Below are 24,435 nucleotides of genomic sequence, written 5' to 3'. Positions count from 1 at the left end.
TAAATGTCAGGAAGGGAAGGAAGCCCTACCACATTTTACAATGCTGTAAAATCTTCTCTTGTCCCAAGCCTGCTGGGACTTTAAAGCCGCTTTCAAACCCTTTCAATGGCATACATAATACAGAACTGAGCCTCATAGTGCGATGGAAGAGGCAAGCAGATATGGCAGAAACGCATCACTGAGGTTGTTGTTGGGTCACACAGAAGACCACATTTTGGGCCGTATTCAAAAGCACACCAGTGCTCCGATGTGGAGCATAATTACAAGGAAACAAATCCTGTTGAACTGAGCAAGACTTGCTTCAGAGTAAACCTGCTCTGAATCATAGACTTCTCTGCTCTCTCAATCACCCCTTCCTAAGCTTATATAAGCCCAGTAGTGACCAGCATGTTCTTAGACTACCACTCCCAGAATTCCTGAGCATGGCAGACTGATGGCTAGGACTGATGGGAGTTGGAATCCAGCAGATTCCTGGACAGTGCCATGAGCATCACTCATAGTCAGCATGGCACTGCCTTAATGGTTAGTCATGTAAACCCTTGAGAATGGTTCATTCCCAGCAGGAATAAGCATTAGAACGGATTTTACATAGATAGCTAAGACGGACAAACACATACATACATAGATCTCAATTATTACTATACAGTGGTGCCCCGCAAGACGAACGCCTCGCAAGACGAAAAACCCGCTAAACGAAAGGGTTTTCCATTTTGGAGGCGCTTCGCAAAACGAATTCCCCTATGGGGTTGCTTCGCAAGACGAGAAAATCTTGCATCCCCCCGTGGTTTTTTCCGCTTTTTCCGCCCTTTTCTTAAGCCGCTAAGCTGCTAAGCCGCTTAACAGCTGATCGCTGGAAGCCGCTTGACAGCTGTAGCGCTAATCCGCTAAGCTGTCAATGGGCTTGCTTCGCAAGACGAAAAAACCGCTATACGAAGAGCCTCACGGAACGGATTAATTTCGTCTTGCGAGGCACCACTGTAATTGAGGATGGAGCTGCCCTGTATCCAAATGTCCATGCACGAAAAAAGCTCAGATGAAGCAGAAATTCACTCATGGGAGCAGAGAATGCAAAGACACCTGCTGCACAATTCTTAGATCCTGTTCAGCAAGTGCAGAATGTGGGGAAACTTTACTTCTTACTTGTGTTCTCCCTCTGAAGAAGAGTTTGGATTTGATATCCCGCCTTTCCCTCCCCTTCAGGAGTCTCAAAGCGGCTAACATTCTCCTTTCCCTTCCTCCCCCACAACAAACACTCTGTGAGGTGAGTGGGGCTGAGAGACTTCAGAGAAGTGTGACTGGCCCAAGGTCACCCAGCAGCTGCATGTGGAGGAGCGGGGAATTCAACCCGGTTCCCCAGATTACGAGACTACCGCTCTTAACCACTACACCACACTGGCTCTCTGAACATTTTTATTAAAACCTGAAGCAAATGGAGATCTTTGAAGTTTGATATTTAAAGCAAAAAAAAAAAAAGGCACACACAAACTCTCCAAGGCATGCCCACGTTTTACTTAAGGGGTGTAGAGAGCATCAAAAGATGCACATTTTCTGGGCAAACGTGGGGAAACCCACTTTACCTTCAAAAGTGAATAGAAACAGGCCCATAGCCGAACGAGGCAGTTTGAAACACGTCTGATTGCTCGATTATATAACCCATTAAATAGCATGTTAAGCTACTGGTTGCCAAGTCCCAGCTGGGCGTGGGGGGTGGGTGGAGAGACTCCCGTGCTTAAATTGATGTGAAGGATACAGCTTCACATTGCATCTCCAGCTGCACAGCAATTAAAGACACTCTTCCCTTCTTGTCTTCAGAAATACACTCTCAAGGACACTGTTTTGACTCCCAAAGTAAGCTCCTGAAACAACCATCCCCATGGACGATCAGATTCTACAAAGTTAGCTTCACCTGGCAGCATGGGCTTTGTAGGTATGGAGCACAATGTTTATCCATTCATTCATAAATACATTTATATCCCACCTTCTGTCATGGAAGCCAAGGCAGTATGCTGTACACATAGTTCACACCATCTGTGGTTCCCTCCACCTTGCCCTCCAAAGTTGCTGCCATGGCCCTCTGAGAGCCCGGCTTGCTGTCACACTGCAATTCACAGCGCCACCTGTTGGCAGCCAAGCAAACTTCAATGTGATGACATCCTTAGGAAAATATGTACCAGGAGAGAAAGTTCAGAAGGAGGCAGAAATGTAAGTAGCTTTCGAGGCCACATTTGATCTGTGGCCTGCCTGCCTGTTGTCTACACCAAAGCTGACATTAAGTCCATCACATGAGTCTCTCTGATACTGTTCTTCGGTTCTGTTAAGGCACTTACGAAAGAGGGGAGAAAGTTTGTTTTATTTCTATAATAGCTATAATTTCTGGAATATTGTTCAGCCACCGCTACAGATCAAAATTGCTACCCTACAAAATTGAAAGAGCCTTGTAGTAAACAACTCACCTGGGTCAACAGAGATATGGAACTCCATGAAAGCAAGTGGCCTCCTTCAATGGCTAGCATGGAAATGCAGCTTCTTATAAGGGTAGTAAAAAATAGTTTTGAAAAATTACAGGCTAGTAACTTCTCGCTTGTTTACAAAGCTGACATATGATCATAAAATGATGGAGTAGTGGGCGGAGGGGGAAAGGTTTGCAAAAAATGTGCATTCTTAATATACTTTTAATCAGTGCAGCTAAAGAGTACAGTGGTACCTCGGGTTACATACACTTCAGGTTACATACGCTTCAGGTTACAGACTCCGCTAACCCAGAAATAGTGCTTCAGGTTAAGAACTTTGCTTCAGGATAAGAACAGAAATAGGGCTCCGGCAGCACGAGGCCCCATTAGCTAAAGTGGTGCTTCAGGTTAAGAACAGTTTCAGGACCTCCAGAATGAATTAAGTACTTAACTCGAGGTACCACTGTGCTTTTAAAGGGACAAACTAATCCATGTAAAGTGATCTTGAGTGCAAACCCTTAGGTCGGAGCAGGATTTGAAAGGCACAAGGGAACACGGAGCAGTAGCATTCGGACACTCTCCTCTTTGCAAAGTCAAGAGAAACATTCCCCCCCCAAAAAAAAACAGCTGTGGGGAGGGGCAGGATAGTCTCCCATCCATTTCAGTAGCAGCATTCCCAGCAAAAGCCATTCTCCTCCTCCTCTTCCAGCCAAAATGACAGGTTCACATTTAGCCAGTCTTTTTTAGACAGCGCCGTCAGAGATTCTCAATTGAAGCTCAGAGGCAGCATGCTACGTGCAACTTGTGTGTTTGTCACCACCACAGCAGCACACTGCTTCCATTTCCTTCTAAAGCGTTTCCAAAGGGGAAACGCAGTGCTTTAAAAGTTGTTCTTCCCACCTCACACCCCACCCTGTTCTCTCCAAAAAGCACAGCCACTCCTTGCTTCGGCTGATTACCAAGCAAGGTTAAAACCTCCCTGTCTCACAGAGGCTGTGTGTGTGTGTCCCTTGATGAAGCGTGTTAATCGCCAATCCCACAATACTGCCCAATACCCAAGCAAGACCTTTGGTCCATCTAGCAGCTCTCTGTCTGGCAATACCTCTTCCAAGGTCTCAGGCAGAAATTTCGCTACCTGATCCTTTTATTCCTGGAGATGACAGGATTAATCCTGGAACTGGGATCAGCCTCCCACAAAAGTAGCTCTCTCTGGCCCCTGAAGGCTCTTTCTGAACCAGGCACAACACACACAGGTGAAATGTTAAACCTCTCAAAAATTAGAGAGTAGGAATTATTCTTTAAGATAACCTAGGAAGAACCCAGCACCAGGAAGTATGGCTCAGACACTGAGCTGTGAATCAGGAAGTTCCCGCTGACAGGAACTCACGAAGCAGCCTTAGGCAAACCACACTGCCTGTCACTGCCTCTTTCTGCAATATAAGGACAATATTCTTCCTTACCAGTTGTTGTAAGGAAGAGTGATAAAATCTACATGAAGTTGCTCGCATACTAAGGACAAGTAAAAAATAATTAGAACTAAAGGAAAGTAATACTTTGCCTGAATAAACACTACAGTGGTACCTTGGGTTAAGAACTTAATTCGTTCTGGAGGTCTGTTCTTAACCTGAAACTGTTCTTAACTTGAAGCAACACTTTAGCTAATGGGGCCTCCTGCTGCCGCCATGCTGCCGGAGCACGATTTCTGTTCTCATCCTGAAGCAAAGTTCTTAACCCGAGGTACTATTTCTGGGTTAGTGGAGTCTGTAACCTGAAACGTATGTAACCTGAAGCGTATGTAACCCGAGGTACCACTGTACTATGCCAGTATAAAGGCTGCAACCCTACCATGGCCCCTTAAATCCCTGGGAAACTCTTGGAGAATGACAGTCATGTAGTGTATCCACAGCAGTGACCAGAGTAGGAATGACCACTGGGAAGAGCAAAGAGAAGAAACACCATGGTGAACCTGTAGTAGCAAAACTAGGCCCCTTCACCTGCCCCACCTGCAATGAAGCATGTCTCTCCTGTATCTGTCTCTACAACCACAGCAGATAATGTAACTCTCCAACAGTTTGATTTTACCCTCAAAGATCTACTTTACTATTGTCTCTCAAGACAGAAGCATGCCCCGAACAACAACAACAAACATGGGTTCTTGCAACTAAACTGAATGCATGGTTGCAGGCTGACTACAGTATATAGCTAACTCTGTGTGTGTCAGTAACAATAACTGCTAAGCACTTTCTCATAGTACACTGTGCTTAGAATGTTTAGTGAATAAGTAAATTATTCGCCTTCCTAAACAGTTTATCTTTTATTTTAATTTAAGAAACAAACACTTGTAGAGAGCTTTCAAGCGTTCTGCAGGCATTATCTAGCTGCCAACCTTGCAAACAACCCTGTAATGCAAATTAGGATTAACATCCCTCAACATGCATATGGCAGAACAGAGAGAGACTAAATTGACTGACTTGCCTTTGGGCCACCTTCTGAGTTCATAAAGGTAAAGGGACCCCTGACCATTAGGTCCAGTCACGGACGACTCTGGGGTTGTGGTGCTCATCTCGCTTTATTGGCCGAGGGAGCCGGCATTTGTCCGCAGACAGCTTCCGGGTCATGTGGCCGCTTCTGGCAAACCAGAGAAGCGCATGGAAACGCCATTTACCTTCCCGCCAGAGCGGTACCTATTTATCTACTTGCACTTTAACGTGTCGCAGGGATTCGAACCGCCGACCTTCTGATCAGCAAGCCCTAGGCTCTGTGGTTTAACCCACAGCACCACCCGCGTCCTGCTCTGAGTTCATAGCATGGGCAAAATTCAAAGGGCTTCCCAGTTTGTAGTGGTTATGCTACACCACCTGTTCACCAGGAGAGTTACCACTGACCCGACAACTTGCAGGGTTAAGAATTGTAACAACTCTAGAACAGGACATGGCAAGCATCAGATAACTTTTTGCAAAGTTCTTTCCCTTTGCAAAAGCTAACAGGTATCAACCCCATTTTTGCACAGTGATCCAATTTTTTCTTAACTAGCTTGGGGAAAATGCTAACTTGAGGCTAACAGCTGCTTTGTAATTGTGCCAGGACTCAATTGTCCTTTCCATAGCACCTTAAAAGCCAAGAGGCAACTGGAAACTAATAGCAGGCAGACAATAACAATAAATTCTTAAGCCAGGTGCAGTTTATAATCAGCCGCTGAAGCTCAGAACCCCAATCATTAATGTTGTGGGATGGAACTCGATTCAAGAACTGCACAGGCCAATTTTTTCCCCTTTTCGTTCTCGTGAATTCCCTCAATGAAGGAATGAAATTCTCCAATTCTCTTTTGAGTGCTTCCCCCAAGTGCTTACAACTAGACATTGCTTCAAGAAACATTCGCACAGACTTTAATTACAAAGCAGCTCAATGTAATAAAAAACACGGAATACAAGGGCAGCTCAAATTAATTTAGCTTCCTCTTATAATCTTTGTTTTGTGAATGTACCACCACGGTTTTAGGGGTGTTTAATGAGGGGGGTAGAACAAACTGTTTTCCATTTGGAAGAGTGACCTTCCAACCTTGACGTGTGATGTTAACACAGGAACAGGGATGTGTGTGAAATTGATCTATATTAGGGTCACGTGGTACAAACAGAGTCTGCATATGGTCAAACAGCGTAGCTTCAACTCAAAACCCGCATACAGTGGTACCTCAGGTTAAGTACTTAATTCGTTCCGGAGGTCCGTACTTAACCTGAAACTGTTCTTAACCTGAAGCACCACTTTAGCTAATGGGGCCTCCTGCTGCTGCCGCTCCGCCGGAGCACGATTTCTGTTCTCATCCTGAAGCAAAGTTCTTAACCTGGAGCACTATTTCTGGGTTAGCGGAGTCTGTAACCTGAAGCGTATGTAACCTGAGGTACCACTGTATTATACAGGCAGCCACACTGTTATAAGTATGTTTTATACTGGTCTGTCAATCAAGAGACATTTACATTCAGTAAGTGCATTTTTAGTCCTCATCATGACAGGCTTGACAGTCTGACCCACCCCAAAAGAATAGGGAACATTTTCAGTGACAGCCACTATAAGCCAAGTGTGAGCGAGGAGATGAAGCTTAGGAGACCAGGTGCAAAGGACCACAAGGCTTTCAGTGGCAAAGGAGGGAATTTCAAGAGGTATCTTGTGAGAATGAGAAGAGTCCTTCCTGTTGATGTTTGTACCTGGGTCTCCCAGACTATCATTCGCTTCCTCCTCATATCACATTTTGCTTGGCTTTCTCCATCACCACTTGCCTAAAAATAGTCCCATTTGGTAGCAACCAAACTGGGATTAGAACCAAACTATTTGGTTTATCTTTATCTTTAAAGAAGATAAAGACAAATTCATGGAGGATAAAGCTATCCATAGCTACATCATGGCTATGATCTGCCTCCACAGTCAGTCATGGTTCTGAATACCAGTTGCTAGAAACCACAGGAGGAGTGAGAGGTCTTGTGCTTTGGTCCTGCTTATAGGCTTCTTCCCATTGGAGCATCTAGTTGGCCATTGTGAGAATAGGATGCTGGACCAGACGGTCCTGATCCAGAAGGCTCTTCGCATGCTCTTAACTATCTGCACTCTTCCACCACTTGCACACCCACATGACTGTTGGGAAAGTGGTAAGAAAACTGCTGAAGAGCAGCACACAGGACCAGGAGGAAGCAGGTGGAGGTGTGGAATCCCCAGGTTGCTACAAACACAGGGAGACAGCTGACACCCTTCCAATATGAACTCCTTTACCTTTAACAGCAGTGCTGGAGTGGGGATTTCTGCAGTTGCAGCTCTTCTCAGCTCTCCATGACAAGCTGCACTGGCTGAAAATCACACTCCTACACCTCTGCTGAAAGGCACAAAAGCACCAACTGTGAGGGGTAGGGCTGAAGCCAGTGTTGGAAACTCAGGTATATAAGCTAAGCAACAAATGGTTCCTTAAACCAGGGTTACAGTCGCCAAAACAGAATGCCTAGGTGCCGTTTTGGGGCCGGACAGTTCGAAAGTCATATTTTTTCAATACGACTTTTTGGTTCCTGAAATTCATTCCGATTGTACAGATAAAATATAACAGAATTCAACGGGATGTGTTGCTAGTGTGTGAAAACAGTCAAGATCCAAAGATCCCCAGGCATGTACCTCCAGATGGAGGCGCCATCCTGGTGCCCAGCGGCGGAGGAAGCCGCTCAGGCGCCTGGGGCGGAGTGCCCAGGGGTGGGGCAAGAAGCCCATAGGGGCAGGGCCTCCAGAGTCTGCCTGCCTCCTCCCACGCAGCCGCCCTACAGCCAGGGAGGAGGCAGTGCACAGACCATTTGGGCAGCATGTAACCTGCATGCGCCCAAGCCACCTCATCTCTCCCAGGAGAGATGCGTGGCTTGGGCATGCTGTAGGACCCGCGGTGAGTGCCACCTGGCATTGTGTCACTCCCCTCAGTGGTAACACCCGGGGCAGACCGCACCCCCTTCCTCCACCCCTGCATCTTCACTTGGTCACAAGTGGCCAACAGCCGGGCACAAAATGTGCCTAGCATCTGGCGAATTTCAAACGTTGGCTGAGTCTATTAGTAGCATACCCACCAACATCCCACTGATCAAAATTGGGATGCTGGGGGGGGTTTGTCCCATACTCTCATGGCAACCAGCTGATTCACTCAATTGCGCAAGACCAAAAAATAAGCCTCTTTTGATCTGGTGCTAGCCGATTCGTGCAAGAACAAAAAACCTAGTAACTTTTAGTCTGGCGGGATAGCGCAAGACCAAAAAAAACCCCAGGACATTCCAGGATCCAATCAGAAGCCAGGATGGCATCTGTAATTCTGCGAGGTCCCACTCAAATTAGGACAGTTGAGGAGTATGTAGCAGCCATATTCAAATCAGGACCTGGAGGTCTTTCCAGTGTGGAATCCTTGAGGTAAGAGTGTCAGGGCTTGACTGAGAGATGCTTGAACCTAGAATGCCATCACACACACCCCCAAAAACACACACAGACACACACCGATTGGCTGATTAGGCAAAAGGCTCCCTGTATTTAGAAAAGCCCTGGCCAATCCAGAAGTTTCCTGCAGACTGCCAACTGCAGGGTTCATTGCTATGGAGCCATTTTGCACCCAAAGGAGGGTCCAAGTCCTGAGAACTAGATACTTGTCCACAGAAGCTCACTAGACCTAGCTCAAGCCTCCTTCCCCAACATTGTCTCTCTTTGCATCGAGTAAACTTATCTCCCTGCCGCTAAAGTAATCAATGCTATTCAAATGAGAGCCTCTAAAAATTATTCTTCTACTACTACTGCTCAAGCCCTAATAATTAAATGAGCTTTTAGAAACAGGCAAGAAAGGATGTGTTTACATGCGTATCTGTTACACCAGACTGCTCCTTTACTTCATCTGTTTGTTAAACTGGCTGTTTTGCTTTAAGAGAATCTGCAGAAGAAGAAGACGACGACGACAGTGGAGGAGGATTTGGAAGATCTTCTGGAAAAGGCTAAGACGTTGGAGGATGTTGTGCGCACAAAGATGCAGCTATTAAAGAGACCACAGTGCCCTCATTTAGTCCAGCAAATAGGAAAGTGGTTATTCTGTTCTGCAGCAGCTTTAGTAAGTTCTCAAACAAAGAAGCTTGATGAAGGCAGACAGAGAGGGACTTATCAGCTTAGGAAATGGGAAGGATGCTCCAATTAACTACCAAGCAGTCAGACGTAATTCACTCTGATGAGGCCAATGAGAGAAGACAAGATGGAGAGAATTCGTGGCCCAGCCACTTATACAACACTCAAAACATTCCCCTGCTGGCGGTTAAGCTGCCCACTCTTTTCTACAACTTTCCCCAACTACATCAAGAGGTCATAGGTACGTTGATCATCCTAGGGAAACAATCCATGGGAGAGTTGTTCTTATACAAGCCCTAGTGACACAAATCTGTTTCCATTGCTTCGACTCCATCTCTACTAGAGGAAAGTTCACCTGCTGAGAGTCCTGCATGTCAGAACTGCTATTGAAAGGCAGCAGGCCCCTCCTAGCAACAAGATCCCATGAATCTAGTGTGTAGCAATGGCAAACTAGCAATGGCAGCTTGAGCCAGGATCCTGCTCTTTTCTGATGGCGTTTCCACCCAAGGAAGTGTGCACAAAAATATTATATCACATTAAAAAGGCATGCATAGTTAGGTGTTTTTAGGGTTGGAATGCAATCGGATGCATTAAAAAAATGTGTATTTCACAGAAAGGATGCATATAAATTGTGTGCATTTTGCATACATATTTTTCATGTGCTGTTTCATTATGTCCACAAAGAACAGGGACAAAATGGAGCTACAAGTGAGTGCCAGTGAAACTGACACAGAACAGACTTAAGCTAGTTGTGTGTTCTGACTTGTCATAGACACACTATAATATTGTATTCACCAGATACTGGAAAACTAGTTATTACAGGCAGTGACCATTTTGCGCACATCTGACACACGATGGCCGACACATGCACCACTTTTGGCCCCCAACGGGGGCAGAATGGGACAAAATGACCCAGAACGCAATCCCCGTGCAAACAGGAAGTTGCCTATATTATTAATTAAATTGTATGCTGTCCTTCATCTGAAGATCCCACAGCAAAGAGACATGGGTTAAATAAAAAGTTGAAAAGCCCCAAACTCATCAGCTCTCATGGTACAAGAACAGGCCTTGTGACTCTTCCACCTAAAATCTGTTGTTTGACCTGGATTTAAAGTAATTGTTACTAGTCACAGGGATACTTCAACCTCAGTACAGATCATTGCTCTGTATTTAAAAAAAACAAAAAAAAGTTCCCTTTCTCTTCTGTCTGTTTAGCATTATAGCCAGTGTAAAGGCCCCATTTAAAAATTACACCATGTGCAAGAAGTGCTATGCAGTGAGCTGTGTGCCTGTAGTGGCTCACCACAACGATCAGGCAGTTTTCCACATGTCACCTCAAACTGTCATAAAGTTAGGCTCACATCATCATCTGCATGGGGAAAACACTTCACCATAAAATGGCTCACCATGTATCAGTGGCCTAATCTAGAGCGGTCAGCCCATGGCAGCTGCATAACCTCACCCTAAGCTAGTCATGAAGTAAGCCTGAGAGTATTTCAAGTTAGCCAGTTTCAGCAATGAAGTACTTATCTGGAAAATACCAGCCCTGAACCATTTCACCCTTCACTGTATATCTATGGAGATTATCAATCAATCAATCATCCAATTTGCATGCCACCTTTCCAAAATTAAAGCCATGCTCAAGGCAGCTTACACGCCATACGAAAAATTGCATCACTACAAGCATAGCAAAAGTAGTCATAAACAATAAACAAGACATCAAAAACACACACAATCAAACTGAACAATTCCCACATACATAATGAGATACAAAATAAAGATACAAAAAATTAAAACCATCAACAACCCACCCCAACAAAAACCCTTAAACAAGACCCAAATCCATGAGCCTGTTCAGCACTCCGCTTTTGTAGCTGGAGTCAGTCAGAGCCCCACTTGCCCAGGCCAGGTGGGAAAAGGCCTACAAGATAGGGAGCAGACCTTCCAGGACTCATAGCGAAGGTGGGGTCTACCCACCCCAACAAACCACTCTTGCTTTGCATCCTATTCAGAAAGTCCCATTTCCCCTTTGGACCCAAAGAGCCCAAACAAAAACAAATAAGGAAATGATTAGTAGAGAATGGGAAAAGGTGCAGTCATGATAAATATCATGTGTTATTTCACATTCCAGGAAGGCCAGCTCCAGACCTTATGGAAGTGCAAGGTGCTCCCCACTATCTGCATATACCAAGACATATGTATTATATATACAAGGCTGTTCCTCAACTGGTGTGCTCTGCGTAGATGAGATCTGATAAAGCGGCCGTGGAAGCCTGCTTTGCCCGCCAAAATGTCCATTTTCAGGAATCTGGAGAGTATCGTGAAGGAGGGCCTAGAGTTTAGGATCACAACTCAGTCAACAAGAGCCTGAAACTCTTGATCTCAGGGCATGGGTTTGAGCCCCACGTTGGGCAAAAGATTCCTGTATCACAGGGGATTGGGACAAGACGACCCGCGTGGTCCCTTCCAACTCCACAATTCTGGCAACTGCAGCAGCCTTTTGGAAGCTCCAGTCAGTGACGGGTCACCTGCTGGTCTTCAGGCCTCATCAAGATACCAGACTCTGCTAACCTTTGACAGTAAGCATGCATTCCCAGTGCTAGCATACCTCTAGGGCAACACAGCATCCTTTTAAAAAGCACCGTTGACATCTCCGTTTGCTGGAAAACCAATGAGTGTGTGTCCTGGCAACCCAGGCTACATTAGTGTGTGCCCTTTTAAAATGTGTTGGGGGGATTACTGGGTTGTTCTTGTTTCTATTTTGTATTATGCTTTTTTTCTTTAAAAAATGTTTAGGGGTACTCTCATTTTCTTACTCATATTGAAATACTGCCCCTCAAAGAGGCCAAACTTAGATTCACAACATGTTTAGGGGTATGCGTACCCCCGCATTCCCCCAGAAAAAAGCACTGTTATTATGTGCCTTGTGTGATTTCTTTTTTTTGTGGTTTCATATTGCAAACCTCTCTGGGACCTGTGGGTATAGGGCGGTATACAGTGGTACCTCGGGTTACAGATGCTTCAGGTTACAGACGCTTCAGGTTACAGAGTCCGCTAACCCAGAAACAGTACCTCAGGTACAACTTTGCTTCAGGATGAGAACAGAAATCATGCAGCAGCAGAAGACCCCATTAGCTAAAGTGGTGCTTCAGGTGAAGAACAGTTTCAGGTTAAGAATGGACCTCCAGAACGAATTAAGTTTTTAACCTGAGGTAAAGGTAAGGGGAGCCCTGACCATTAGGTCCAGTCGTGACCGACTCTGGGATTGCAGCGCTCATCTCGCTTTATTGGCCGAGGGAGCCGGCGTACAGCTTCCGGGTCATGTGGCCAGCATGACTAAGTCGCTTCTGGCGAACCAGAGCAGAGCACGGAAACGCCGTTTACCTTCCCGCCGGAGTGGTACCTATTTATCTACTTGCACTTTGACGTGCTTTCGATCTGCTAGGTTGGCAGGAGCTGGGACCAAGCAACAGGGACCAAGCATGCCACCCCATCGCGGGGATTCAAACCACCGACCTTCTGAGCGGCAAGTCCTAGGCTCTGTGGTTTAACCCACAGCGCCACCCAAGTCCCTCTGTACAAATATATGGTGGTGGTGGTGATGATGCAAGCATGCTTTGTATTCCTGAAGAACCTACATCACAGTGGGATGCTGGAGCAAGCAGAACCCCAGGCTATATATGGTATGTTTATCCAACGATCTGACATAAACAGGTTACCCAAAAAAAAAAAAAAGGACAACGGTGAGGTGAGCAGAAGTCTCAGTTCATATCCAGGGTTTTCTGACGACCTGCCGTCGGCCACCAAGTGCCTTCACATCATTCCTTGCAGGCATGCGAGCCGAGGGTTCTTGAGAAGCCTCTCGAAAGCAGGAAGTTCCACTCTGCTGTACCAAAGAGCAGCTATCTGCAGAGCTCTCCACAGTTGCTGGCTCGGCTCCACCCCTGCCTACTGCCGCTGCTGCTGCCCCTCCTCTCTGCCCCATTCACAAGGCAACCCCATAGAGGGCACGAAAGTACATACGGCAAAGAATGCTGCCTGTTCCAAAGGTTGACGAGCACCGACAAGTGCGCCATCGACTTTCTTTAAGGAACAGCTGGGAGCAGCCAAGAGCACCGGTGCTCTCTGCCCACCCCATGAACAGGCAGGAGAGGACCTTTGTAAGACTATTTCATAACAGATCCAAAAAAGAAAGGGGGTTTTTTTTTGTTTTTTTGGAGGGAGGGTAGTTGTTTAAAGGGGTGGAGGAAGGAAGGTTTACTGGAGATGCCTCAGAGCAGGCAGAGCAGACTCATAACTAGATTTAGAGTCCTGCCTAACCTGTTTTGTGGTATGTACTGTTTAACTGTGCTCTTTCTTTCTTTCCCTCCCTCAGTCCTTTCTTGGCAAGAAGATCCACAGCCCCTTTTCCTCCTCTCTCTTTCACACATTTCTAAGAGACTGCGCTGTGTTAAAGTGACATTTCAAAAGAAGCCCATCAGACTGCCACAAATGTTTATTAAGGCATACAACATCTATATTTTGTAGCCCTGAATTGTTTGGAGCGTTTTGCTTTCATAAGTTCCTTTATCCCTCTTTGCCACCTCTCCTATTGCAAAAAACGAAGGTTCTCAAATAAAACACCTTTTTTTCAAAGTAAACCTTTTTTAAAAACTGTACACCGCTTTGAGACTTTTTTTCCAGTAAGCGACAAATAAATATAACAAGTCTAGCCCGTCCGAACTTGCAAACCACCTTGCCTCCCATGCAGTAAAAGAAAACAAACTTTTCCTTTAGCATTGCAAGGGCACATGCATATGTCAATGGAAGGAAGGGGAGGGGGAAAATAAGAGGTTTGCCTACATAACAAGAAACTGCTAAACTTTACCACAGGACACAACAGCAGAGAAAAGAGGGCATTCTAGCGATGGAAAGAGGAAGATGTTCAGCAGCTGTTAAGCAGCTGACATCAATCATGGCAAGGGAGCAGTTAACAAAACAAAAAAACCCAACAACAACCGAGAGCAGAGAAGGAGGAACGAGGAAGGTAGGAAATAAAGAGGCTTCTCAAAGCCTAGTAACGTTATTTGAATGCACTTCAGAGATGCTCAGTGCAAAAGCTGAGCTGGACAGAAAGCTAGGCACAAAGTTCTAAAAGCAAGCTTCAGTACCATTCAAACCCAGTTTCTGAGACCCACTTTCTTACAATTCCCAGCATTACAACACAGAATCTGGAGTAACACAGCCCCACAGCTCTGCAAAGTTACCCTTTTCTCCAGGTGTGCATGTCTTCGCCAAAGAGCTATTTATTGCTCGAGACCCTTTCGCTCCTTTTATCGTTTTTTCAATGAAAAGCACGACAAGGGTCTCTTGGGATCCAGGACGCTGCTTCAGCAGTCCAAGCCCTACACAGACAGAGCTTCGTGTGTGTGTAAGTGTAACAAGAACTGAAAATCTTGGAAGTGAGATCCATGGTAAATCTCATAGTGGCATAGTTCAGGCGTCACCCTAAGCTGAACCATGGTTTGGAACAAATGCGTGAGCTCCTGGAAAGGAGATCACAGCAGCTTTGCTCGTCAGCAGTCATTTTACTGCCGTTCCACACTGACAGTGCCAGATGATCCAATCCTAAATCACACAATTTAGCTCTCTCTGCGCTAACCACAAGCTGTAACCAAGGTTTGCCCTGTGATTTTCTGAGTCATGGTTTGTTGGCTTAGCACAGCAGCAAAACTAGGAAGGAGGAACGAACTGACCATTATTGCCTCTTCCAGAGCCCACAAGCCAGTCCGGCTAAACCATCATTTGGCTTAGCATAACAACAGGGAACAGGCCATACATCAGCTGCTTTAACACTGTACCCTCAAAGTGCTGATACTCTACTTTCAATAAGCCTGAATATTTTGGAATAAATTTTATTTCCTTGTTTCAAAGAAGAATCTACTTAAAGGTTGTTCTGAGCCAATGCAATACCCCAAACCGACAGGGTCAATGTAGCCCTATGAAACCCTCCCTCAAGATAATTTCCTCACATCAGTCTGAATTTGGGCCTTGGCTACAACAGTTTAACAGCTTCCATTCTGGAAATCTTTTAATTTTGTATATCTTCACCTGATGCTGCACATACCAAATTATAACACGCAGTTTCCAGTGGCAAGGTGACAAGGACATTTGTGGACTCCTGCTCTGCAAAAAAGAGGCAAAAGAGAACAAGACTTCTGCGTCTTTCGATGTTTGCAGGGGTTGGAATTCCTATAGTGACCACTCCTCTCGTTGTTGTATGAGATGGTGAACATACTGAAACTTCCTCCATCCAGCTCTTTAAAACAAGCAGTGTCCTGATGTTGTGTTTGAAGACTTTTCTCATCAATAAGAATGCACACAAGCTGAATAAGAACAATGAGGGACAGCATTTTTTTAATTTTCCCAGTCGCCCCTCTGCCCCTCCTTGATTGGATATCCAGATTAAGTAAGGGAGATGGTGTTTGCAACTAAAATAATAATAATAATAATTCCAGCCCACCCAAATAATTGTACTACCTCCACTTGTGTTCTGTTTCCTGTTCTGCAAAGCCACCCAAAGCACTGGCATCATAAGCCTCAAGTCCCTCTTACAAAAGTTCCAATACCTGCAGTGACAGCCAAGCCAGAGAGGTTGAAAGATAGCGGTGTCAACCTTGCCAGTTGGGCTAGGCAGGCCTTCTCTGCTCTAAGGTGGGGCATAGCAGGTGCTTATTATTAATCAATGTGTCATTCAGAGGGACCTCTGCAAATCTGCAAGGGATCATTAAGACAAAATATACAGAAAACAAGAAACATTACAGCCATCACCACCTGAGCATGTCCGCTAAATAACAATTTTGCAGTTCTCATCTGCACTGCTGCATTTATTGATGATTGATTGATTATGTCTGCATCTGGGGAGGAAAAGGTGCATTACTCTTTTTACAGATGGAAAGGGATAAAAAAGAACTCAACTGACAGAAGACAAAATGATGTTGCTTCAAACACACCCAAGAAATCTGGTTTGTGCAAAAGACCTTCTGCAGACCAAACTGGACCCAAGCAGAGTGGGATGCAGCCAGTTATATCGAACAGTTGTGCTTCCAGCAACAAACAGGGCATTCATAAAAACTGGAAGAGCCTCTGTTCTGGGGCTTTAAGTTCTGCAAATGAAACAATCCACTGCTGACGCTTTTCAGAGGGAGTGTTTTAAAAAAAAAAGTGTTTCAGGGGGAGGGAGGGAGATGCCTCAGCTGCAGAAAATGTTATATGCAGAATATCAATTAAAAATAAACACACATGCGGCGCTGAAAATGAATGAGAGCTACTGTTGAGCATTGTCACTCATTACTGAAAAGGTTGCCCCAGGGCAAAATGAACAGTATAATAGAAAATATATGGAAAGCTGGGGTTGGGGAGGAGGAATGGCAAAGAGGAGGCTGAGTGAAGGGGGGCGGGGAGACAGACTACGCATTATGCACTTTATAAGTAAAACAGGAAAATAAGGCATTTTGACACTCCAACATACAGATTTTGCATTTTCATCAACTAAACAGGAGCACCTAGTTTGCTTTCCTAATAGCAGCTACACCATTTCCACACTTGCACCAGAAAAAGGAAACATCTGGTGCTAACTGCCATTGTAGTCCAACCCCTTATAAATGTTTCAATGAGTTCTGAGCTATTCAGCCAGAGGCTTTTTACACCAAACAGTATCCCTTTAGTGGTACCAGGATGATAAAGAACCCCAGTCCATACATCCAACAGGTAGACCATGCCTTCTGCCTAGATGGCAGAACAGCAGTTTGCAGATCCCACACCTCTTGCTTGAGACAAAACCAGCTGAGCTCAGAATACCTCAGTTATGTCAATGTTTGATCAGTATGTGAAGCCACCAAGCAAGCTGGAGGTCGAGGGGTTGCAGGAGGAGAAACAGGAACGGAGAAACAAGGATTACAAACCATTTATATGTGCAAGGTTCTGTCTCATTTTAGGAGATCGGTCCACATGTGACCTTCATAATTGACCAAAATGGTATTTCAAGGCTGTCCTTGGAGTGGGGAAGGGGTGTCCCTGTTATTTTGCAAATGCTTATCCACAAATCTCCTGGGTTACATTGGGAGTTGAAACAGTAAGTAAAATTGTTTATTTTCCAACCACGTTGTGTCTCTAGCCTTCACAAACCTCCCTGAAGAGACCAACAGGTACCTTACATCATCTCCAGACATCCCAAATTTAACCAGTTTGTACTCTCAACCCTGAAACCAGGGTCCCCCTTTTCAATGTGGGAACGAATATTCAGATGTGTTCTATTTTTCCTGAACGATGCCAGGCTGTCAATTCCACAGCAAGATGAACCTCTTCTTCCTGGCAACATATAGGAAATGCACAGTTTTTTCTAACAAGATAACAAACCCCCAAATTATTAAGTTCTATACAGGTACTCTTTGAGAACATTTTGGTCCCACAGACTAGTTTTAAGGAGTAACAGGTGCACTCAAGCAGAGGACAGGAAGGACATTGCCTTTTACTGATAAGAAAAGCACAAGGAAATCTTTGGAACGTATTTATTAAGAGAGAGAAAGAAGTAGCAGCGTTAGTAGTAAAAAGTTAAAGATGGGATTGGTCAGGGTTTGGAAGATGCTACTCCCCACCTGTTTGAAAAGCTGTGGTGCTCCTTTTCTAAACTACATTTAGAAGACAACCACACGGAAGCAAAACTTAAAATTCTGTTGTTGTTTTTCTAAGGGCTCGGCATATTTCGCATAGTATTCTTGACACCAGTCCTATAAGGTAGACCAGCATTCTCCCCCTATTGCAGGTTGGGGGTAGAGATTGAGACATATCAACTTGCCTAAAGTTTCCATGTGAAGCTTATAGAGCAGGTGAGATTTGAGCAGAGGCTTGCCTGGTTCCTATTTTATTATCCTCTGGAGGCTTGGAGAAGACTTATTTCCCCAATTTTTTAAGATAATCTTAATCCTGCTGCTTCATGCTGGCATGGTGCCAGTATCCTGCACGATGGGGGGAAATGCCATGGGCTGGTACCAGATCAGCTAATGCAACTCTGCTGGGTGGCAGCTACGGCAAGCAGAAATCCATTCCCTTGGCATGGGTGCTGCCTTGTTAACGGCACTGGCCCCCCTACACAAAGAGAGTATATACATACACCACACTTGGGGCTGACAGTCTTAGCAGTGGCGCCAGCCAAGTACATGTGGGTAGGCCATTAAGGGCGCAACCTGGTTCTAGCTGCACTGAGCAGGGCTTTGGGCCTGACCAGGGTACATGTGCTAGCTGGCACCACACAGTTTATGATGCCACTTCCACCAACCACGTATGCATGTCAAAGGGCAATGCCGGTGTCCTTAACAGAGTGGTGCCAGGAAATAAATGCAGACTGCGTGGGGCCAGAGCTCTGCTTGCCACCATGGGCTCCACCCACTAGCTATTAAGGAACCTCAGGGATGCACACACCACAAGCGACTTACCTAGGGGGCCAACAGAGCCTGAAAATCTGGGTTCTTGTATTATAATTTCCCCTTCTAAACCTAGCTTTTTGCTAGATTGGCTTGTTCATTTTCATAGCATTTGCTGTTATGTTGAAGTGAACTAACCCTGCCAGAATCAGGAAAGAGCTCAAAAACACACCAGATCAAGGACACCGCAACACAGCAACTGCAGGGTTTTTTTGCTGAGAAAAATACTGTTTGAATTAAATCATCATGAGCATGGCCAGCATCTTGGGGATTCTGATGCTCTCAAAAGAAAACTTTTAAACTCTTCCCTGTTCTCTCCTGGTTTCTTGAAACGTCGATAATGTTTAAGTATTTGAAACAGCAGGGTAGCTGTGTTTGTAAGCCATGCCGAGGCTGCAATTGCAATACCGCCTTCTCAATGTAATCTCTCTCCACTCCCCTCTCTCTCGGTCCCTTTCCAGAGCTACAGGCATGAAGATGCAGGCCAAAGTACAAGCAAGGGAAATTAGCCAACCGGAGCTGCTGCAGAGGCTCACCTCCTCCCTAACCCCATGTGGCATCTCTGAACCAATCAACAAGCTCCACCCAGCTGTTCAGCTCTGCTCCCCGCACCCAATGACTGACAGCAGTGCACTGTTACTGCAGAAGGTGTCATCCATCACTGGAGAAAGAGAGCTTTTCAGTGTACCAGAAACTTTAGACATCTTAAATCCATCCTAACACCTGCATTTTCTCCTTCCACACCCTGTTCTTTTCTCTCCTTTTAAGGGGCTGGGGTGTGATTTGAATGCATGCACACATACAGATAAGAGACCTAAAAGCAGACCAAAAAAACCCAACTTTTAAAACTTCTTGCTATAACATGGTTTTCAGCCACTGCAAAACAAATAAACTCTGCATACAAACAACTTGTTAAGGATCTGAAACACCCCGCCGTTGGATTGTTCTTCCAACATTGTGTAGCACACACACAACCTTACATTTGCCTCTCCTGAACCTTTAGGAGCTATGGGTGGCATGAGATTGCTAAAAAACAGAAGAAAGAAATAGACCTGACAGCGTATAATATATGCCCAGATGACAGAAGACTGGCTTTACTAAAGACTCACGGGCATGCAAAATGCTTATCGAATGAGGCAGCTAGTATTTCCAATGTGGAGACTCCTCTAATTTCCCTACACAGAGTCTATTTTTAATCACCAACTACATGCACCCTCGCGTGTGCATACGTGCCACAGTATAACTGAACAAGTTCAGTAGTTCTAGTTCACAGTTAACTTTGTGTTTTCATGTATGAGAAGAAACATTTCTCCCCTTTCCTTTAGAAGTTTTGCAAAAAGCAGCTAAGGGCACAATCCCGCTGCCTGAGCTGAGATTCCCACATCCCCAAAGTGCAAAGTAAACAGTTTGTCAAGTGCATCCCTTAATTCTTCCCATCAAGGCTGCACTTCCCTCCTATCCTATAACTCTCTTAACTTATGAACAGCAATTGATGGATTAATGGCAGAGCTGGGAATTTTAATCTAGGGCTAGGGCCAGAGATTTGAAGGCCTCTATAAAGCACGAGCGGGAGAGACCAGGTACAGCTCTCTCTCTCTCTCCATGTCCCATTTACTACCTTGAAAGCCTCTTACTATTTTCACATCCAAAACTAACATCTCACAACTGCTCAGTTTGCACAAGGACAGCTATGCCTATCGCGTTACGCAGTTGAGAACTCGTGTCATCCAAGCAAAGCCACAGCCAGCCCCAGAACATTTCAAATTAGAACTACGTAACACACCATCTCTCAAACTTTGGTCTAACCAGGGTTGCACACTGCCAGTGCCGATCGGTTTCATTCATGAGCAATAACATGACGCAATGGCAGCAAGGCTACAGAGCGTGCTCAGACAGAACAAAGTGACCTGCAAATCTGTTTACCCTAAATTTGTGCTTTACTTTTGAGATCAAAAAAGTTCAATCCTCACGGCACTTTACAGGCAAGACCTCTTGGGTTAAGTTACTCATTTAAAGTGAAGCAAAGCTTTGTTGGTCTAGAGAAGGCCATGCAAGTAGACTGGAGATTAATCCACCAATATAATTTCCTAGTTATGGAACAGAATAGACAGTAATGGCTAGAATTTACTGCACGCTTATTCATTTGTATGTCAAGATTTGAAAATGATACACGTTTTGAAAACGGAAAAGACCAGGTCCCGTTCCAGACCATTTTCCTCCAACGTTGTTGCTATCCAAAGTGGGAGATGCTAAGCACAAGACTTTCTGCAGACAGGATAGGGCCAGAAATTGGCATTATTATTTTTTTTCAGTCAGGCAATAAGTTCAGGCAGTAAGCTGATGCAGCATATGCCCTCAAAGGACACAATTTAGAAGCACCTTTTTGATGCACAAGAATTTGCAAACATCACCCCTGACAAAAACACTTGTGTGAGACTGGACGGTTTAACTTTTTTGGACCGTTGCTCAAGCTACATGGCCTCTCTCTGCTGTTTTTTTTAACTGCAAGTTACACCTTAAGCATGGAAGGGAAGAGCATAGATTTGCTTTCCAGCCCCTACATCCCCTGACTTAAAACCAAAAAATAGTAGTAGTAGTAATAATAAAAGTCTTCCATCCTTTTGACCTTGAACTTGTTCATTTTGTCGGTGTCTTTCAGCACATTCTCTTTGCTAACTATTCCACACACTGCGAGCCCTGATAAAAGTGGTTAATGTTTACTGAAACCTGCGCATGAACTGTACTAAACCTGATAGGGAGGAAAAAAGGCAACGTTCTGCTAACAGCATCTCTGACCTTTTTTATTTTTTAAAAAAAAGGTGCACACATTTTGACTTTTTAGCAAACCGTTTTCAAATAAATTGTACGTAGTTTTGGAGTGGGGGAGAGGCTGAGGAGAGAAGGGCAGGCAGGAAGAGATCGGAACAAGAAATAAAAAAGAAAGAATTTCTACACTGCCTGCACAGCAGCTGACCCAGACACAAAGATGTGTACCAAACCAGCCTCTCGGGGTCTGGGGAAAGGATCCATTAAGTTTGCTTCCTACAGAAACAGAAGGAGCAGCAGCAGGGAGCCGAGAAACCAAAGATCACATCACATGTGTACAAGGTTAGCAAATAAAAGCTGTCAGAAGAAACATATTGGCATTTATTCTAAGGCAAAGGTGCAAAAGCTGTGACCCTCCAGATGTTATTGGGACTGCAACTCCCATAAGCCTCAGAAGCATGGCCAATGGCCAGAGTTGCAGCCCAGCAACATCTGGGACGGCTACAGGTTACCCATCCCTGTCCTCAGACTCCTACTCAGGTGCACAGGCATGACCTAATATCCCATTAAACTCAGTGCCTGCAGTTATGCCGCTGCACATTACAACACAAGGTTTCTGTGACGGAGGCGGCATGATGCGGTTTCGCAAAGCGAGAAGCCAAAAGCCAAGGTTTGGGGGTGCCAGAATAAATCTATTACTTTGGTCCTGCCAGCCTTCAGCAGCCAACCTTCCTCAGGACATCAACAGAGCTCTCCCAAATTTTCCAGGCTACCGCTGTGCTTGCTATCATTTTGTAAGGATTAGCTATAGCTTTGTGCTGCTGGTTCAACGGTTTCTTCCACACAGTCATTGTTCTGACCCAGATTTGGGGGGGAGTGCATTGTAAGCCATCACCACGATTTGATCTGATAAATTTTCCATTCTTCTTCTTCTTCCTCCTTACACATCAAGAAGGGCAATGGAAAGAAGGCTTTTAATTATGTTAACTTATTCGTGCATAAGGATTAAAACTCAATCTGAACTCTGCAAAGAGCAGCTCTTTTCTCTCCCCCCCCCTTTTCTTTTTTTGCAAAGCAAGATGCTCTCCCAGGTGTTTAAACCAACTTTCCCCCGCTCTTCCCTACACAGCAGCAACAGAAAGGCAGTCACCTTGGAAACAAACATTGCCCAGTGTTTGCAGAACAAACAATGGTACCTTTTCAGCCAGTATGAAGCAGGCAAGGCATGGGGCAGCCAAGCAATCCTGGGGCTTACGGGAGTGTTAACATATTGCATTCATTCAGAGAGTCAAAAAATAGTTCAGCACTAGAAGTGAGACTCTCTCAAAGAGTGAATCTTTGGCTGGAAACCACAGCCAGACAATCTTGTGAGGTCAGCCCAGTCTCCCAACTAGGTGGCAAACTTCGCTGCGCAGTTAAGCCTGACAATTATTTTAATTGTCTCGTGGAGAAAGCAAAGCAGTTAGCTCATCCCTCCAAAGCAAACTTTGAAAAAGGAGCGAACGTTTGCATCCATACGCTACATTATGTTTTATTCCACTATTTTTTCAAATGCTTCCAATCAGGTGACAATGTTTAGGGCTGCCATTTCTGTGACTGAAAGGTGTTTATTATTTCCTCCTGAAAACTGGGTGCAGAATTATGCAAGCACATGCAGACATCTCATCACGGACCCAGGTCCCAGGTCTCAGCCTCAAAAGAATGCTGCATTCAGCAGACAAAAATGGTGATTTATAAAAAGTCACCACCTCAACCTGAATACACAAACATAAGCAGTGCACTCAGGTCACAATGCTAATTTCAAAAAGCTGTTGGCTTTTTTAAGAGAGACTGGCCGTATGATTCTGCACAGTAAACAACTAGCAAGCTGTTAAAAACAGTAGCACTTTAGCCTATCATAAAAAGTGAAGCTGTTATGCTTATAAGGATGCAAATGTAGAGATATCCTATGGGGAGAGGGGAGAGAACTATGAGCTTGACACCCAGCGACACCACTTTGCATAGAAGGAATGAGAAGTAGAAGTCTGGCTGGATGAGGCCAAACACCCTTCTAGTACAAGAATCCTGTTCAGCAGATGCTCATGGGAAGAACTCAAGCAAAACCCTAGCGCAACAGCATTCTCCCCAAATGTGATTCCCAAAAAAACTCAGCGTTCGAAATCAGCTAAGCGCCAGGCACATTTTGCAACAGGCAAAAAACAGCCTTTTGCAAGGAAGTTGAGATGTTTGGTCGCCAAGTTTGGTGCCTAACATCTCCATCTGGCTGGCTGGTGTGGGTCTTTTGGTATTGCCATGCCCCACAGACCATCTGTCTTGTAGTCTTGGTTTTTTTATTAAAAGCGGAGGGAGGCAAAGAATAGTGTGGTGGTGGCCATAACCTAGTTTTAAGGCTCCTAGATTTTAAATCTCAGTTTCCAACAGTGCAGCGGTACTCAAAGCACTGCCTCAAAGAGTGGAGGTTGAACATGGCTTCTTAAGTATAAGTGGCTACTCTAGCCACAATGACTATGTCAACAACTACACATTGCACCTCTGCACCCAGCAGTTAGTATCTAGTAGTCCTTTCTCATACCAGCAGGAATATAAAAATGTCCAAAAATGCTGGGATCCTCTTTGCACAAGGATAACCAAACTTGTCAAAGCTCAAGATGTGCGGATCAATGAATGTTTTAAGCTGCGGTGCAAGTAGTGAACTCCACACCCAGAATTCTGTTCAAGCAACCAATTTAACCCAATGTCCAGTATGCAAAAATATCTGACACAGAAACACAGGAGCCCTGGAAAACGATGTTAAGCTGTGTGATGCTCGCTTGGTTTCCCCTTTGGCAACCCCAGCAGCTGATCAAAAAGAAGGAAACAAACCCCTAAGACGATTAAGGAAAAAACAGCATTCCGAGTGGACCATCGCTGTGCTTCATCGCCAGCTACAGCTCTGCTCTGAAATCCTGGCTACATTCCTGAGAACAATTACATATAGGAAACGCCTGTTTATATTAATTGCATTAAAGCAGAAGATACTACTGCTTAGCTGCCTTTATTATTGCAACTCTAGAAAGCTGAATCCCGTTCTTCCTCTCCCCCTATTAGCAGAGCCCGAGAGGCAAAGAAGGAGTTAAAAGTGTATAAAACATGGTTCACAATGA

The 24,435-nt window shown here is 44.9% G+C and overlaps 1 protein-coding gene and 1 long non-coding RNA gene across 4 annotated transcripts in view; one reads left to right on the top strand and one right to left on the bottom strand.

Annotated features, from left to right (window-relative positions):
* Positions 1-24,435, bottom strand: part of RREB1 (ras responsive element binding protein 1) — a 128,932-nt gene that overhangs the window by 78,185 nt on the left and 26,312 nt on the right. The gene's annotated exons all lie outside the window — the stretch shown is intronic.
* On the top strand, positions 12,953-20,055 carry LOC309373847. Its single transcript, XR_014170233.1, has 3 exons — positions 12,953-13,225; positions 13,938-14,091; positions 18,988-20,055. It is a non-coding gene; the product is annotated as an uncharacterized lncRNA (long non-coding RNA).

Source organism: Podarcis melisellensis (assembly GCF_964234715.1).
Source record: "Podarcis melisellensis genome assembly, chromosome: 7".
In the NCBI taxonomy this organism is placed as follows: Eukaryota; Metazoa; Chordata; class Lepidosauria; order Squamata; family Lacertidae; genus Podarcis; species Podarcis melisellensis.
This window is presented reverse-complemented; position numbering and strand designations above follow the sequence as displayed.